The sequence below is a fragment of the Gekko japonicus genome, unplaced genomic scaffold, assembly GCF_001447785.1.
Source record: "Gekko japonicus isolate JY-2015 unplaced genomic scaffold, Gekko_japonicus_V1.1 scaffold13, whole genome shotgun sequence".
In the NCBI taxonomy this organism is placed as follows: Eukaryota; Metazoa; Chordata; class Lepidosauria; order Squamata; family Gekkonidae; genus Gekko; species Gekko japonicus.
Window position 1 is genome coordinate 838,892 of NW_015172553.1, and position 17,488 is coordinate 856,379.

Genomic DNA, 17,488 nt, shown 5'->3' on the forward strand with positions numbered 1-17,488 from the left:
TGTGTGGTTGCCATAGCGCGGTTCTCTCGCCTCCTTCCCTCTCCTACCTCGGGCTGCCACGGGTGGTACAGAAGGGGGATGCGGCGGCGCCGGCAGGCTCGACTTTTGTGCGCCTGAGGGCTGTTTAAAAATCTCAGCTAGCTGTTGCGTCAATCCCCAGGTCAGCCGAGGCGATGGCGGTTTAAACTTTGCCTCCGTTGACACTCTATACCGAGGCCTGTTATTTTTCTCCAGCGGCCCTAGATACACTGTGAAAGGTAATTTCAAGAGGGGTGGGACAGCTGTGCATGCCATAGCCATGCATGAAGTTTAACAGCACACCAGGAGATCGGGAGGGAGGGCTTTTTTCCCCTTAAGGAAGCTTTTATAACCTACTATTGTCCAGAGGATTAATACTACTAACCCAGGTGGTGGGTCATTCTGACAGCGGCGAGAGGAAGGAAGTGTGCGGCGGTGTGTGGTTGCCATAGCGCGGTTCTCTCGCCTCCTTCCCTCTCCTACCTCGGGCTGCCACGGGTGGTACAGAAGGGGGATGCGGCGGCGCCGGCAGGCTCGACTTTTGTGCGCCTGAGGGCTGTTTAAAAATCTCAGCTAGCTGTTGCGTCAATCCCCAGGTCAGCCGAGGCGATGGCGGTTTAAACTTTGCCTCCGTTGACACTCTATACCGAGGCCTGTTATTTTTCTCCAGCGGCGCCGTTGCTGAAAAGATGCCCGAGTGATCGTGGGCAGCCAGAAATTCAGCAGGCGAGGGATCCAGCACACGCGATCCCATCGAGAAGCGGGAATTGTGGGAAGCTTCGCCGGTTGTGGTTCTGTTTGCTAAGAGGCGACCCCGGGGTGGGTGGGGGAGCAGCCCAGAAAAGGTGGGGGGGATGTGTCTGCTTGTGAGACGAACTACAGTTTCATGTGTATCTAAATATAGTGCAAAGTATTTGGAAGTCACGTCTTTAGAGGGTTTTTTTGTCCACAGATTCTTCTGGCAGCTCATCTGCCATAGCCAACCTCACAGAAAAGATGCTAGTAAAAAGGAATGAAATATGAGTGAGGGGGCGCAAGGAGGGCACCTTGGTCTAGAAAATGACGTGAGGGCGTTTCAGTCTCCCGGGGTTCCTCGGTACTTAAGGCCGGGGTGATGCTCAGAGGACAGGAAAGGGAGGCTCGTCACTGGAGACGGGGGATGTCTCCCCTTTCCCTGCAGGTGAGCAGTGGGCGCTAATAAGAGCAGATGGGCGGGTGGGGAGTCTCCGCCGCTTGCCCTTCTCCTCTCGCAGCGACCCTTCCCTGCCGGCCGTCTCTCTCACCTGCCATGGCTGGAAACGACTGGAAATGGCGGCGGAGGGAGGCCCGTCGTCGGGCAGAAGCTGCGCTCCCTCGAACGGCGGCGGCGGCGGCTGAGGCGGCTGAAGCGGTGCGAGAAAGAGCGGCGTCGGGCAGTTCTGGCGGCCGCAGCGTGGAGAGGAGACGGTGGCGATGCTAAAGGGGAGGAGGGAGGCCGGCCAAGCACCGCCCCTCGCAAGATGGCGCCCACCACGGGCCCTCAGCCGGCTGGGTAAGCGCTCGGCCGGGGCTCCGCTTTGTGATGGCGACATGCGGCGGTGTGTGGTTGCCATAGCGCGGTTCTCTCGCCTCCTTCCCTCTCCTACCTCGGGCTGCCACGGGTGGTACAGAAGGGGGATGCGGCGGCGCCGGCAGGCTCGACTTTTGTGCGCCTGAGGGCTGTTTAAAAATCTCAGCTAGCTGTTGCGTCAATCCCCAGGTCAGCCGAGGCGATGGCGGTTTAAACTTTGCCTCCGTTGACACTCTATACCGAGGCCTGTTATTTTTCTCCAGCGGCGCCGTTGCTGAAAAGATGCCCGAGTGATCGTGGGCAGCCAGAGATTCAGCAGGCGAGGGATCCAGCACACGCGATCCCATCGAGAAGCGGGAATTGTGGGAAGCTTCGCCGGTTGTGGTTCTGTTTGCTAAGAGGCGACCCCGGGGTGGGTGGGGGAGCAGCCCAGAAAAGGTGGGGGGGATGTGTCTGCTTGTGAGACGAACTACAGTTTCATGTGTATCTAAATATAGTGCAAAGTATTTGGAAGTCACGTCTTTAGAGGGGTTTTTTGTCCACAGATTCTTCTGGCAGCTCATCTGCCATAGCCAACCTCACAGAAAAGATGCTAGCAGGACTCAATGTTCCCTCTAAGCTGTGGAGTCTTGTGAGCAAAAATTCTACTTTGTGAGCCACTGGCATTAAAGTTGTGAGCGAGCGATTTGGTAACGGCATAAATCAGCCTGCTCTGGAGCCATCCTTCCTGAGCGAAGACAAAAATGTGTGAGCCAGAGGCTAAAAAACTGTGAGCTAGCTCACACTAACTCAGCTTAGAGGGAACACTGTAGCAGGTAGTAGTTGTAACAGCTAAGGAGCAATGTACAAGGTTGGGGTCCCGGGTGATAACTTACCCAACATGCATGCTTCCATGCTGTGGTAAGGCAGGGTTGGTGTGAAGAAATTCCTGCCAAAATTCTTCCCTCATGTCTGCAAGCTACACCTGTCACAATTCCCTCTTCTACACAACCTATAGGACTCCCAGCCTAGGTTGCATTTGTTCAAGATACAGGTACTGCACAAATAATATTCTTCTAAGTCTTCTCACAAAAAGCTTAAATAGCCAGACAAATTACAGCAGGCAACTCTGAGGGTTTTTAAAATCACTCCTATGTAAGTATCTAGTTGAGAAATAATAGCTAGGAAACAGCTTGTCAAATCTGTCAACCAAAAGATTGGTTAAACAACATGGACAGTTGGGTTGCCAACCTTTAAGTGGCACCTGGTGATCTCCCCCTATTATAATTGATCTCCAGACTGGAGACTCTGTATGACCAAGATCAGTTCCCCTGGAGAAAATGGCTGCTTTGTAGGATTGACTCTGGTATTATACACTGCTGAGGTCCCTTCCCTCCCCAAGCTCCACCCAAAAATCTCCAGATATTTCCCAACCCAGAGCTGACAACCCTAGTTCTTGCAATAAAGAAAAATAAACAGTGGGGTCCCACAAGGATCATTGTTGGGACTGTTATTATTTAATTTATTCATAAGTGATCTGGAACTGGGGGTGGGCAACATTCTTCAGAATGGTGAAAACCAAGGCCAACTATGAAGAGCTCAGGAGGATTTTTCAGATTGGATGAGTGGGCAGCATTATGACAAATGAAGTTGTAAACTGATGTAGGTTAGAACAAGAAATACCAACTTCACATATTTGCTAAGGGGGTCTGAACATGCTGAGATTGAACAGGAAAGAAACCTTGTGGTCACAGTGGATAGCTTAATGAAAGTGTCAAGCCAGTGGGCTCCAGCAGTGAGTGAATGAATGAATAATTCATTAATTTCCACGACCAGATACAAGTTCATACAGTAAATCATATTGAAAGTATAGATCAGGGGCTTATATCAGGCTTATATCAGGCTTACAGTGGAACTTGCTGTCTTCTGTTTCTTCTTCCAGTTCTGCTGCTGCTGCTGCGTCATCATAGGTTTGCAGCTTACAGATACACACCTGAACAGCATACTCAAGATTGCAACAGCACAGACATTTTGGTGCAATAATTCAGAGCAAGAGGTATCAGTTATCAGACACTGATAAATAAATAAAATATTGCAAGAGTGCTAATGTTTTAAGCATGTTTTTATTTTAAGTAAAAAAACAAACCACCTTTGTGTTTGTGTCCTTTATAAAGTTTATATCTCTGCTACCTGGCATTACATTTTATGACACACATGGCCCGGCCCAACAAGGTCTCATTTTTGTCAGATCCAGACCTCATAACAAATGAGTTCGACACCCCTGGTATAGATGTTACAACTCTCCAATTAGAAGAGCAGATATTATACTGGAGTAAAATACATATAAAAGCTAATTAAAATAATTAGAATACATATAAATTAATAAGATAACATCATAAAACCATGTAATTATAAACCTAAAAGTTAATACAGGCACCCCATCAGTGAAAAAGACAAACTCTGTCCTTGGGATTATTAGGGAAAAGATTGAAAATAAAGTGGCCAATATTATAATGCCCATGTATAGATCTATGGTGTGGCCTCATTTAGAATACTGCATGCAGTTCTGATCACCGTATCTCAAAAAGAGCATTGCAGAATTACAAAAAGTAGAGAAGAAGGCAACCAAAAGGATTAGGGGGTTGGACTGAAAAGTCTGGCAGGCATGATAGAAATTTATAAAATAAGGTATGGGGTGGACAATGGACATAGAAAACTTTTTCTCTCTTCCTCAAAATACTAGAATTCGAGGGCATCCAATGACGTTAATGGGCCACAAATTCAACACTGACAAAAGGAAACTCTTCTTTACACAACAAGCAATTAAAATGTGGAATTCATTGCCAGAGGATGGAGCAACGGCCACAGGCACTGTTTTAAAAGGGGCTGCAGAGATTCATGAAGTTAAGCTACTAGCCATTGTGAATAGAGGGAAACTCCATATTCAGCGGCAGTAAACCTCTGAATACTGGTGCTAGAAGGCAACATCAGGGGAGGCCTTGGCCTCTATGCCCTGTTGCTGGGCCTGATCCAGCAGGGTTCTTCATATGTTCTTATGACAGTTTCTGAGCATTCCAGGTGATTACAGAAAGCTGAGTGAAGTGTTACATACTAAGTAAGCGAGAAATTGTCTTTTTTAGAGCAATTCAATCTCAAATGCTGGAAGTATACTTTCAAGTTGCACAAGAGAATGAAAAACCCAAGATAACCTAGGATTTGGCCCTTCCCACTTCAACAATACTATCAAGGAATTCAGTTCAGTACTAACCTTTCCCTTTAGGCCACACTTGTAGCATTGTTCTTGATTTCCAAGATAAATTTGACTGATTCCCAAGATAAATGTGGCTGACCAGCCAAACAGGTTTGGAGAATTCCTTGTCTAAGTGCCCTTCAGCAAATGTCTTCATCAGTAGGTTGTATCCCCTGATTGAGCCAGAGCCTCCCCCGTTGTTGCTGCTGAACTAGGAGGCAAGGCAGCCATGATATCTCACACTCGTGAGCTGCATGCCATCACCCTGCAGCAACACACCCAAAGTCCTCATTATACAAGGTAGAAGTGGCACAAAATGGACTGGAGAAGCTGGGGCTGCCTTCCAATTCAGCCAGAGTAAAGGTAAAATATTAATTTCTGAGTGAGGTACAACTTGTCAATGCTATCCTGAAGAGTTGGGGTTCACAATGGAATATGAGGTCCATATTCTTCATAGCAATTTGAGCCATGAAGGTTGCAGTCGTAAACATACTAGCTTTGAATTAACCCCATTGCTTCCAAGTAAATATCTATAGGCTTGGGGCTGTCTCCAACAGTGCCATCCTAAACAGAGTTATACCCTTCTAAACTCATTGGCTTCAATGACTTCAGCTCTCTTTGGCACTGATAAACTGCCCTTTGATGTTCTCTTATCTGCATTTATTAGGGGGGCTTGTTATTATCACATGCTGAATCAGAGGCAAAATCATCCCCATTCTGGAAGAGTACACAAATATAATCTGAAGCACAGTTCAAGTGTTCTTTCCCATGCAAGTGCATAGATTTGGCACTTCAGAACTGCTGTTTGTATTGGCTGCTCAGTAAGACCACAGTTCTAACAATACTAATTTTCATACGTCGATATGGTCTTTGCAAAGGAATTATAATATTTGAAGTGGCCTTCAGGGGGAAAAAGAGAAATGTTCTCTAGGCCAGTGGCATCTGCTTCAGTCCACTACATCATTCGACTCTGACCTTCAGTTGATCTTTCAACCACTGCTAAATATTTGCTGTTGGCAGAGAATTCAGTTACTTCTACACTATTACTTATTATAAGATAATAAGAGCCTGCCATGAGACTCAGAGTACAAGAAGGGTGTACACCAATACAGAAACGTGCAGAAGACACTGAACTCTCTCAGGAGACACCAAGCTGCTTGAAGATATCACAGTGATGTACCCAAGCACCCCTCTCTGTGTGAGAGAGGACTATATAAACATAATTAAAACAGAAAAGGACTACAGATTCCACAGTTTGTAGCAGAATGATCCTATTAACTTGCAAAGGATCCTGCTCTTCTGCCTTGATCATTTGGTAGGATGTTCCACTGAGGTCACTGGGATTTACTTCTAAATTAAGGGTCCATGATAGCATCTGGTGATGACTACTGCACTGGGCTGTTGGGTCTACTTTTCTCTGCCCTGCAGTGCTAAAAGTACAAAGTAAAAGATAGCTGACTAATCAAAGTTGATATGGAGATTCAGGAAAATGTTAATTTCATACCATCCCAGATGTAGGGTGTCTACAGATACCATATTTACCTAAAAGGAAGACAAACCTGAATGTAATGTAACTCCCATGAAAATGTTACACACACAAAAAAAATATTACTGTCCATAACTGTAATTGTATGTGAATGTAAGATGACCACCCCTTTAATGGCATGCTTGGGGGGGAATTAGTAAATACTGTGTTTTACTTCAACTAGCATAGAGTGGGGAAAATAGGAACAATAGTCTTTGCTACCAGCATGGCTAGGATCCAGAGAACTAGTTTAGGTGCACTTCAGGGTCTGTAGGCACTTAGTAGGATTTTGGACTTTCCCCCCTTTTTACATCATAAATGGTTGTTGAAACTCTCCTGATTTTTAAAAACAGTCCAGTGTGCAGTGTAATAGGTACATGAGGGTAGGAGTCAAAGCTGTCATTTAACAAATGTAAATCCAGCACCATTTGAGTATAAAGAACTAACTGCATAATTCTTTGGCACCTAGCCTCTATCTCCTAGACCAGAGAGAAACAATTTGGGAAGAGGGGGCAATATGATTTATCATCCAGCTGTTTGGAGAGCTGGTTCATTAGTGGTGGTCATAATGGTCATAATGTCAGGGAGCACTATCCTACAGACTGTTAATTTGATTATATTTTATATTGCCCAGTGATTTATACTGCCTAGTATAATTTACTTCAGAAAACACCTGTAGCCAGCCCACTTATGTACCTGATTGTCCCTGCTTAAAGAGCCACAATGAAAATGTACTGCAGGTGGGCAGTAGCACAGCACTGTGCCATGGGGTGTTCACCATTAGTCTACCTTGGTCACCTTGACTGAATATTTGCTTATGTAGGCCAGAAATGATATATTGTCATCTGGATCGGCACACAGGGAACACAACCCTTAGGGAGAATGCAAACCTTCACAACAGCAGAGAAGGAGAAGACAGCACAGTCTTTGCTACCAGGATGGCTAGGATTCATCCCAGAAAAGGAAGGGAATCTCTCTAGTGGCATAACACAGGAAGCATACACAAAAGGACCTTTACTCCTTTACGTGATGTCATATGGGGGACAGTCCTCCTCTCAGGTTTGACCAGCCATTGGGCAATACAGCCCTTAACTGCAGACGCTAATCCTAGTTAACAACACATACAATATCTACTCCGAGACTTATAATTAGGGATACACTCCTTGTGAAAGCTTGGGTTGTTGGGTGTCCATCGGGCATTGGTCAGAGGTTGGGAACATATACCATGAAGTCATCAGAAGCAGTATGTTCCAACAACTCTGTTGCATAAGAACTTGGACGCCAGGCAAGTAGTATCTCCAGGAGGGGAACTATTTTGTAAATCAAAACCAAGAATAATCCACACTGAACACATTTGTGCAAATAACATGATCAAGGAAGTATCTAGGCATTGCATATTGTACCAAATATTGCAGGGTTAAAATACAAATAGCATAATTCTAGCTAGCCTACACTGCCAGTATTCAGTTGGAACTGCATGCTGACAGAACAAAAGCAATTTCTTCTGGACTGAAGACTAATTTGATTACTAGGTAGGAAAGTTGGCAGTAAAAAATACTGCTTACCATTTCTACAACATTATGAGAACCTTTCTGCTCACTCTGGGCTTGATTGATCATCACATATTAGACAGCTCAAATCAAATTCATTTAGACTTCCCTGTTATTGCTGTTGCCTGATTGTATAATCCTTGTTCTCTTTGTGTTTGTATCTCAACAGGGGACTGTATTAGCATTTGTCTGTTCTACAGAAAAGAATGTTAATTTTCATTATCAAGCACTCCTTGAATATTTCAAGTAAGTTTCACTTCAAAATCTTACCATCAGTTAGCATCCTATCAAATATCACCAATTGAAAATGGAAATTCAGGTCTATTTTGACCCATGTTATTGTGAACCAAAACATGAGATTATTCTGTACATATACTTTTGAATTCAGTTAATTAATTTGAGTGGAGGTAATAAGTTGGTGTGTGCTTATTTTGTCATTGATAGTATTGTTGATTGTTTGTTATAGTAAAAAATGTTATGCCTTAACAAGTACAATTAAACAATGTTACCATGCACTCCAATATGACCAGTTTTGAGTTTTATTTTTGGTTATCATTTAGTTGTCAAAGTCATCCTGTTTTTTAAGCCTCTTTAAAATGGCTTAGTTTTACCATATGAAGGAAGAAGTAGACCATATCGCTGAGGATAAATTAGAATGCAGCTGGATTTACGGATAGATAGAAACAGATGTTTCTCTTCTCAATAGATGTAAGCAAAGAAATTGATTAAATAAGTGGACGTAATGATAGGTTTGTTTTGGAGAGCGTAATGTTTCTATACTTGATTAATTCCTGGAAACTGTTACCTTTGGCCACATTTATTGGGATAAGCAACAATGGGCTCAGATTTATTCCTTAATTCTCCATGCACGCACTTGGAAGTAAGTGCCATTAATTTAAGTGAAAGTTATTCAAGCAGATCTGCTGAGGACTGCATAACCTGGGAGGAGTTTTATTAAAAGGATGCAAAACCACATCAGTTCCCCTTTCTAAAAGCAATTCAACATGTATTAAAATATTTATATCCCACATCTCCTTAATTTCAGACAGCTAAGAAACAAATCAAAACAGCAAATCTACAAAATAAAACTGTGAACTTAGAACAAACAGCCATAAAAACAGCTTAGCAAGAACAACTGGGACGAATAACAGCCAGAGCTTATGACAAAAGAAATAATCAAGAACATCATCCAACGCAAGCCACTTCCTCTTGGTATGATGGCATTCACTATGATGCAATTGGACTTTCTGATAATTATACCACAATGTTTATACCAACATAGCACATCTGCAGTTTTTAAAGGAAGAAATCTGTACTGTATGGAAAATACAGTATGAAGAAATCTGTACTGTATGAACAATGCACACCATTCTAAACTCCTTGGAAAATCCAGAAGCAACTCAACTGTAATGAGATGAGAGGGCATTCTGAAAATCCTGAAAATTATAATCAAAATATTTTTAAAATTGTTACTATGAAAAGAAAATCAGATTTTTATGGCCTGTAAAGTAAGAAGCAGAAGACATGTAAGAATAGATCTAAAAGCCAGATAGGGCACAAAACTTTGTAGTCACATCTTTTTTTAGCATAGGCGTTCAGAATTAAAGAGACCAGCGTGAAGGCCAGTATAGACGTCTTGGTGAAACAAGCCCCAAGTCTGCACCTTAAGTCCCAAAGATCTTTATTTAAAAGAAAAAAGAATCCAGCCTTCCCAGGGACTGAAAACTACAATAAGGATTGGCTAAAGAGACTCATCCTGGGCCAATACAAAAAAAGTTAAAGACTGTCAGTCACAATATGTATGTAAATCAGATTTGGGAACTTGTTGTCAATAGAAGTGACTGAACTTGAGGCTCATGGTTTATTCATGATTTTAGTTTGACTAAAGATATAGGTAACCTCACCTCATACTTGTAGAGTGGTTAGGAAGGAAAAGCATTTCCCACGTTCATCACATCAGCATAATCCTGAAATGTATTTAACTAGAATTGTGGAGACTTAGGTTCAAATTTACACCCTGCCATAAAGCTTCCTGTGTGATCTTGGTCCAGACACTTTTGCTAAGCCTAAACGGTCTCACGGTGTTGTTGTGAGGATAAAACAAAAGAAGAGAGAACCAGCCCAGAACCATGTTTTCCATCCTGAGTTCATTGGAAGAAGGGATGAATAAAAATGTAATAGCAACAAACTGGCAATTAGAATGGGGAAGATTAGAAAACAAAGGATTATAAAACCAACATAGAGGAAGGAATATAAAGTGTGAGTCCAGTTTGGTGTAGTGGTTAAGTGTGCGGACTCTAATCTGGGAGAACCGGGTTTGATTCCCCACTCCTCCACTTGCACCTGCTGATGTGACCTTGGGTCAGTCACAAGCTCTGGCACAGCTGTCCTTGAAAAAGAGCAGTTTGTGTCAGAGTTCTCTCAGCCCCACCCACCTCACAGGGTGTCTGTTGTGGGGAGGGGAAGGGAAAGGAGTTTGTAAGCCGTTCTGAGACTTCAAGTGAAGGGCGGGGTATAAATCCAATCTCCTCTTCTTCTTCTCTTAAGACCAACAAAGTTTTATTCAAGGTATAAGCTTTAGTCTATATCTGAAGAAGTGTGATTGCACATGAAAGCTTATACCTTGAATAAAACTTTGTTGATCTTAAAGGTGCCACTGGACTCACACTTTGTTCTACTGCTTCAGACCAACACGGCTACCCACCTGGATCTATCATAGAGGAAGGAAGAGAGATTCGTTGACCATGACTGTTTGAGTGCTTCACATGTCTTGGGGTACTTGCGAGGAGACAGTCCTGCTTGGAGACATGGGCTCCCCCTTGCTGTGTGAGGTGCTTTGCCCTTGTAGATTCCTGGTAGGTGTTTTGTCTGGAATCCTGAGACCTAGTACCTTTAAGAGGTCTGAAATGATGAGTAGTGTTCCTCTTCCCTTTTTTTAATTTGCTGTTTGTTGTTTGTGCAAAATGCCCTTTCGCCAAAGTTCTCACTACTATGCACCTAGTGCTTTAGACCTGGAGGGGGCATTGGTGGTAATCTCCATGCAGTGCATCTTGATAGGTGAACTGTGTTCCCATGCTAGGACTCTTGAATTGCTGTCGGTGTGGTGTGACTGGCTGCTGAGTTATCAGTTGGAATCCTGTTCTCCAGGGATGGTGGTGGGGAGCAGAATTGCAGGGGAGGAAGCTGGGGACCGTTAAATGGAGCTGTCCATTCACTGGAAAAGTTTAATTTACTTACACCTCCGCTTCTGCAGGCATAATGTTGTGCTGTTGAGGCAACTGACTCTAATCTAGAAAAGTACTTTGAAGAAGCTTTGCCTCCCCTGCACCAAGTCTCCAGATCTGTCAATTTGCCCTTCTTATGTAGGTGTGTCATTGTGTTAAGGATAATCAAGTACACCAGCAGGCCACTGTAGTTTACACTGTTACCCTATGCAGCGTTACTCATGTCTAAGCTCATTCATTTAAATGGATTTAGACTACAGCAACATTTTACGGGTTCATACCCATGTGCATCTAGCATAGCTCAGTGTTAATCTGACACAGAGAAGAAAATGTTGTGTCTAAAGGTCTCCTAGTAGATAAATAGCAATCAAGAGATATGTGTTATCCCCATTTTACAGGTAGATAAATGGAGACAGAGAGAGTGTGACAGTAGCCAACCTAGGAGACAATGGGAATAGGTAGGAGATTGCCCTGGCTTTTTCCCCCTCAAGACAAACACTCTTACGGTAGCTTTTTGGCACCGGAAAAAGGCCACTATGTAAAGCACTTTCTGCTGCAAGTAAAAACTTCAGATTGACACACTCAGCTTGCATTTTAAAAAAAGAAAAGAAAAGCACCCTGAGTCACTCTGACAATTCCATCAGAAGCTGGCTGTCTTCATGATGACATGGTCTTCATGATGACGCTGTCCTTGACCTTATGGACCAAGCAACACAGAAAAAAATTCAATGAAGCAAGCAGCAATAAAAAGTGCTCAGTTAATTGATTAAAGACTCATGGGTTAAATGACAGGAAGCAGAGAGCAGGAGTAAATGGCCAGTTCTCAGAACAGAAGTGAACTTTGGGGTCTGCCAGGGATCTGCATTAGGACCAGTGATATTTAATTTGTTTATAAACAATCTAGAGCCGGCAGTGAACAGTGGAGCCAAGATTGTATGGTGAAAACCAAAATAGATTGTGAGTAGCTCCAAAATAATCTCTTCAAATTGGGTGAGAGGCAACAAATGATAAGGTGTGAGCAGGCAATGACTGACCAGGAATAAGATCTTGTGGAGGGGGTCATCCATGGAGTGTTGATTCAGTGTGTGTCAGCAGTAAGAAGCAAACTATGTGCTATGTTTTATTACTAAAGAGACTATATTGTATTGCCCTTGTAAAAAATATATGGTGCAACTGCATTTGGAATACTGTGTGTACCATTCTGGTCACTGGAAAAGGTGCAGAAAAGTACAACCAAAACAAGCAAGGAATTGGCACACCTTCCCTGTGACAAACGATTAAGGAAACTATGGCTTTTCAGTTTAGAAAAAGAGATGACAAAGGGACATGACAGATGTTTATAATATTTTATTTTTAGATCAAAGCACCACACAGGTACTTAGTAAGCCATACAAAGGCTGCAAAAAGTATACACAAATTAGACAGTATCATAATAAAATTAAGCAGCATAATCAGATAAAAATGTTTCTTACACTACTCCATATAGTTTAAAATAAATGTTCCTGCCATACACTGAAAACTTACATAGCTCTGAACCTCACTTATGATGGAACCTTGCAGACATGATGCCTCTGCAGCTTCAGGGCTGTAGCTGTAAAGGCCCTTCTTCTAGTGGCCCTTGTTACCACCAATGGCCTGCCCTGTTGTTGGGGGAAATTAGCTAGGCAGCAGGGGTGCCAGAGGGGTGCCAGGGATCGCACACCTGTTTATACCAAGGTCCACTACAGTAGGAAGACTTCAGATCTGAAGAGTAAATTAAATAGTTTTTATTGAAGAATTTCCCTAATTACAAGCACACTAAGCATTCAAGAAAAGAGCACACAATGCAGAGCTAAGAAAACAGAGGTGATGATAGAGAACAGCAGGGTCAGTTGCGGGGGTTATACGTGTCCAGATGTGCAGAGGTCCACGGATAAGAGATTATGGTCCAAACACAGTTTGGGGGTGAACTGCCAGTTGGCATCCGGGCAGACACACAGTCGAGGCCATGTGCTTTTGTGGATGTAGGCATAAGAAAACAATGCAGACCAATGGGAGGCCTTGAGGGGCTTGCCTCAGGTGAAGAGAAAAGATTATCTGGACCAATAGGGGGTTCCAGGGCTGTGACACCAGGAGGAGCAAAACCTAGGTGTGACCAATAAAGTCACAGGGGGGCAAAGTCTGGATTCACAATAGCATTGATGAGATTAGCCAAGTGCTAGATGGCTCTACTGGAGCTGTCTGAATGGGTTTGATGACCACTGATGGTCCTGACAAGGCAAGTTGAATAGGTTTCCAGGTTTACACAAAAGGTGAGAAATGATTCCCTGATTAGTGTCAGGAAGGATCATTTAAAATGTGAATGATTGACTGGTTTATCTCAGTATCCTGAGGGATGGAGCAAGAAGGACAGGTGTGGAGACAAAGGATTTATAGAAATAACATAAAAGGGACTATGTGCAGGTTTGGGGACAGAAGGGCTACTCGCCAGGTGGCCACTGGATAGCTTTAGAAATACAGACTGTACCTGGTGGAACTCAGCATTGTTTCATATGCAGACCTTGCTGGGAGGAGGAGGATATTGTAGATTGTCTTGGAGGGCTTCATTGCACAACCTGAAATTGAAACCCCCTTTCAGGGCTGTGACTAGCTCTGTGTTTTCAGGCCAAGAGTGCCTTCCTTGGCCTGAGTTTGTGGGTCTCTGGTTCAGGTCAGAAGTGAGGTGCCCCACTATTTAGGACTACCCGTGAGTAAGGCAGCACCTCTGGGCTATACCATTTCTTGCGTTGTATAGGTAGATAGTAACTGAAGCAGTACCTGTTTTGACTGACACAGATATCAGCAGGGCTGGTATAAGACAAGACAGTTTCTTAGGGCTGTGGGTCCCAAGCCAAGCAGAGAATTAAAGGTCAAATCCAGCCTCTTTAATTGAGCCCAGAAGCAAATTGGCAGCTAGGACACGTGATGAAACAAAAACTTCCTGTCTCTTAATGGACACTGTGCTCAGCTTCTAAGTCATCTTAAAGGCTGTTCCATGTAAATTAAACTGCAATAACCCAGCCTGGAACCACGGTAATTCAAACCAAAAGAACAAACACCTTCTTATCTTGGATATCACTGTGGGTATGGCTACTGCAGTGTAAACAACCACACCCTTTCTCTGGACCCAGTACACACTTGCAACAAGTGCAACCCCCATCCTAGCCATATGATCTCATGTTTCATGGATGAAAAATGTCTAGTATCTTTCAGAAATAACATGGGCAAGGAGGGGGTTTCTTAGGGTCACTGAGGAACCCAAGCTATTGGGAGCTTTATAGGTCAAAACCAGCTCCTTAAACTAAGCCTGAAAGGCTAAAGGAATCCAGAAGAGCCTCTGGCCTATTGGAGTCAAGTGCTTGAGGACCTTCCTTTGTCACATTCAGTGCCACTTTGGCAGTTGCCAACAAATCCTCAAGGACCAACTATGTTTTATTTATTTAAATCATGTCAATCCAGCTATTCTACTCCAGACAGTTTATAGGATTAGCAAAACAACAGTAAAAATAATTGCAGAGGGGTAGTCATGTCAGTCGGATACAACCAAAATAATCAAACTATAGAACCAGTATTGACTGCAGACACCAGCCCATGGACAAAACTCAAAGTTCATCCAATGCAAGCACTGTTGTACTACTTCTGGGAAATAATTCTACAGTTGTGAGGCTACCCTAACCTTCCCACTATTATTGCTGGGGACAACTGGTTGGCCATTGTTGCAAATCGGGTGCTAAATGCACCCTTGGCCTGGATCCAACATAACTTACATTGTATATCTGAGTCCTTTAAATGAGAACATAACTGGGCAAAAGGGCAGTAACCACGTGGCTGAGAGAACATTTAAATAGCCCAAACTCTAATGTGGGTTTCAGTTCTCTAGGAAAGGCCCACAAGATCTTCCTACCTGTATATCTAGTGCATTTTATTCCACCCCTGCTCCAAAGAGTTCAGGACAGCATACATTGTTCTCCAGGGTCGCGTCGTAGAAAAAGAGCTAGGGGAACTCATTAGCATAACTCATTAGCATATGCCACACCCCCTGACATCACCAGAAGTGTGTCATAAGGCCACACCCCCTGACATCACTGGAAGTGTGTCATAAGGCCACACACCCCGCCCCCAACGGTCCCAGCTGCCGCCACCGGCCATACAGCTCTACTGCCGAGCCCCATGAGGGGCCCAGCGGTGGGCCTGCAAGGCCGGCAGGAGTGCAAGGAAGCCCCGCGAAGGCCGTCCCTGGCCCCAGGCAGGCAGGGGTGGGGAGAGGCAGGGAGGAAGCAACTTACCCTCCCTCTTCTCCGGCCTCCTCGTGGCTGAATGAGGGCCGGAAGCAGGGCGGCCAGAAGCAGGGGGCAGGGCTTCGTCATGTGCCCCGCCCCCCTTACCTCACCCGGGGGAACTGCGATCCCCCGCGATTCCCCCCGAAATGACCTCTGTTGTTCTCCCACATTTTATCCTCACAACACTCATATGAGGCAGGGTTAAACAGAGGGACTGTGCTTGGTAGTAGTGCCAGCTCTGGGTTGGGAAAGTGTTCTAATGGGACATCTCCAGATGCCACATGGAGGTGGGTAGCCTAGTGACTGGTGCAAGGTTACCTAGTGAACTTGAGAGATTCGTGGTTTGAACTCAGCTCTCCCAGTCTTTGTCTGACACTCCATTACACAACATCAGGTCAAAGAAATCAAATAGCACCTCTAGAAGGAAATGAAAGAAAGAGAGATTCATTTCAATGGTTTCTTAAAATGGGACACAGAGGAGGCAGCCAAATGTCAACAAAGGTAAAGAGTTCCTTGCCAGGAAGACCAGAAATAGCACAAGGGACTGGAAGATTGATAAGAATATGAATATTTCATTTACTGAGGAGGAGATGAGACAGAAAGCAACAAAGTGAAGCAGGAAGGGGAAAGAAGGCTTAAAATTCAAGCACCAGAACGTGGGACCATATACCTGCAAATAGTGTTCTCTATCTCTGACATAAAGAAAAGTGAAGGAGGGAGGTTTATAGCCACCTGAAGGTAAACTCCCTTATTTTATTTCATCATTTTATATTTCCCCTGGAGCTCCCCCCCCCCCAAGTTTTCCTTGCCCTCATTCTGGGAGAAGAAAAAGCCAAATGCAGCTTTTCCAGGGTGTGGTAAGATATGGCCAGTTTCATGTGGGCCAAACAAAGCATTTGAGAGACAGGCTGCCTTTTGATCCAAAGGGTTTCTCAGCTGAGCTGAGTTAAAGTAACACAACCTGATGTGGCATGGTCTGCCAAATCCAGTGAAATAATATAACAGAACTGTCACCTCTTATTTTACGTCTTGTGGGGAAGCCATCAGGTACTGAGAGAGTCAACAGTGCCAACAGCTTTACAAGCAAGCAAGACAGGCAACCAGAGCTTTTAAGTCCACCCCTTCTAAATTGTCCTTGTATTTGCCAACCCTTCCAAATGTATGGAATGTATGTTTCGAAAGATCCTATGAACAACTCTGTGTGTCTGCAGCCCACTGCTGTGCATGAAGATCTGTGGGCCAGGAGGAAGGAATCATAAATAAACTTCTGGAAGGAGGGGACTCCCTCATCATCCTTATCCTTGCATGCAGCTAAAGTTCCACATACTCAAGTGAAAGATTGCTTCAAGTAGCAGCTACTGATTGCTCCTGACTTTAAACCCACCCATCTTGCCAGGTATCTTGCATGCATGTACACAAACACACACACACACACACACCAGTTTGAGAATCTAGGGTATAAATAGTAAATTTTGGGAAAGGAACCTTGAATCTGCATGACAGCAAGCACACCAGAGTCCCTCTTACTGTGGGAAGGATCACAGAGGCATAGGTGACACGATGTAGACAGAAGCCAGTTTACCAGAGAAAGCAGGCTATGGCCTCTCCACAATTGTCTCTTGCCTGTAGAAAAGTCAGGCTGGCTTTGAGATTCATATAGCTCTTTAAACACACTATAGAAGCCAAGGCCCTGACCTGGATAGCCCAGGCTTTCCTGATATCATCAGACCTTGGAAGCTAAGCAGGGTTGCCCCCGGTTAGTATTTGGATGGGAGACCACTAAGGGATACCCAGGTTGCAATGCAGAGGCAGTAGGGTTGCCAGCTATGGGTTGGGAAATACCTGGAGGTTTTGCGGGTGGAGCCTGAGGAGGTTGGGGTTTGGGGAGGGAAGGGAAGGGACCTCAGCAGGGTACAATACCATAGAGTCCACCCTCCAAAGCAGCCGTTTTCTCCAGGGGGACTGATCTTGGTTGTCTGGAGATCAACTGTAATAGTGGGAGATCCCCAGGTGCCACCTGGAGGCTGGCATCCCTAAGAGGCAGGCAATGACAAACCACCTCTGAATGTCTCTTGCCTTGAAAACCCTAGAGGGT

General features: G+C 44.3%; 1 long non-coding RNA gene across 2 annotated transcripts; it reads left to right on the forward strand.

Annotated features, from left to right (window-relative positions):
* The first annotated feature begins 1,300 nt into the window (after window positions 1–1,300).
* Window positions 1,301–10,103, forward strand: LOC107118766. 2 transcript variants are annotated; one of them, XR_001482780.1, is made up of 3 exons: window positions 1,301–1,549; window positions 8,041–8,117; window positions 8,917–10,103. It is a non-coding gene; the product is annotated as an uncharacterized LOC107118766 (long non-coding RNA). The 2 variants fall into 2 exon arrangements; XR_001482779.1 differs by lacking the exon at window positions 1,301–1,549 and adding an exon at window positions 3,562–3,602.
* Window positions 10,104–17,488: the final 7,385 nt, after the last annotated feature.